Source organism: Bufo bufo, chromosome 1 (assembly GCF_905171765.1).
Source record: "Bufo bufo chromosome 1, aBufBuf1.1, whole genome shotgun sequence".
Lineage (NCBI taxonomy): Eukaryota > Metazoa > Chordata > Amphibia > Anura > Bufonidae > Bufo > Bufo bufo.
In genome coordinates this window covers 674,420,135-674,421,603 of record NC_053389.1, presented here as the reverse complement: position 1 = coordinate 674,421,603, position 1,469 = coordinate 674,420,135, and the positions used below count along the sequence as shown (strand labels likewise).

At 45.7% G+C, this 1,469-nt stretch overlaps 1 pseudogene; it reads right to left on the bottom strand.

Moving 5' to 3' along the window:
- Positions 1–207: 207 nt before the first annotated feature.
- Positions 208–855, bottom strand: LOC120986658 (annotated as a pseudogene).
- Positions 856–1,469: the final 614 nt, after the last annotated feature.

The window sequence follows — 1,469 nt, the reverse complement described above, 5'->3', positions numbered from 1 at the left end:
AAATGTAGCACAGGGCTGCCGTTTGTGTGTGTGTGTTTTTTTTTTAAAAATAAAATCAAATCCTACTTTTGGTAGATACTAACCACTGCTTATCAGGAACACCCCACAAAACCTGCCTGTTTTGGCAGTACTGTCACTAAGTCATCTAGCAATTACAATTAGATCCTTGTCAAAGTGGTTGTTGACCGGACAGATATGATGAAATCATCACTTGTGCCATAACACAATCTTCTTTCCTGTGGTTTCTTTCAGCGCTAATTTTACATCTTTGTTTCTTAAAGTGTAAATCAGAGGATTTAGCATTGGGGTTATAACACTGTAGAACAAGGTAGCCATTATGTCATAGCTCGAGACATGAATCCTCCCAGGTCTTCAATAGATAAAGAAAGCAGTGCCATAAAATAAGGCCACCACAATAACATGTGACGCACAAGTGGAAAAGGCTTTTCTTCTCCCGGTAGTTTTACGAATCTTCATTATGCTGGAAATTATATTGACATATGTAATTAAAATGACATAAAATGGGAATATCACAATCACTAAAGCACAGAAGAAAAGGACAGTCTTATTAAAAGATGTATCTGCACAAGCCAGCTCTAGCAATTTGGGCACCTCACAGAAAAACATTTTCACTACATTCGCCCCACAAAAAGGTAGTTGTAATGTATACACTGTGTTTATTAGTGAGTTTATTATGCCTCCAACCCAAGAGGTAGTTGTCATCCTAATGCACAAAGCAGGATGCATGATATTAGTGTAACATAAGGGGCTGCATATAGCCACATACCGGTCATAGGCCATTGATAGCAACAAGTAGCACTCTGTGCTTCTTAGAGAAAGTGTAATGACCAGCGTCACGCACAGGGAGGGAAAAGGGAAAGCCCTGCCCAAGGGAGAGGGTAAGGTGGTGACCCCTGACTCACCTTGCGGCTGGCACCCGACTGCCCTGACGTCCCTAGACGGGTTCCTCACCCGTGCGGCGATCACATGCCTAAACCCTGGCTTTCCCTAAAATGAGCCCTAGATAGTGATCGGGCCGGTGGGATCGCTAGTCCACACCACTGACACTAAGAGGGAAACACCAGGGAGAGGACAGACAATACAGACAAACACATACACCCAGGTGGGCGACCACAGCAGACCACAAAGGTCCAACAGGGATCCGGAGGGTAGCGTTCTGGACCAACAACCAGAGAACGCAACACAGCTCCAGAGGGTCAGAATAGATGTCCAGGCAGGAAGCTCCATATCTGGCAACCAGAGAAGCTCCATATCTGGCAACCATGAGGGGAGGGGAATATAAGGAGGTTGGGAGTGCTGGACAAGGAACAGCTGAGGAGAAGGAGCTACGGATCCCTGAGTGAGCCAAAAGGGTTTGCAAAGCAAACCCAGAAAGCTACCATAAGGAAACAGCCCTATCTTACATAGAGCGCGCAGCCAACCGCTGCGACTTCCTGACCCCGGGTATA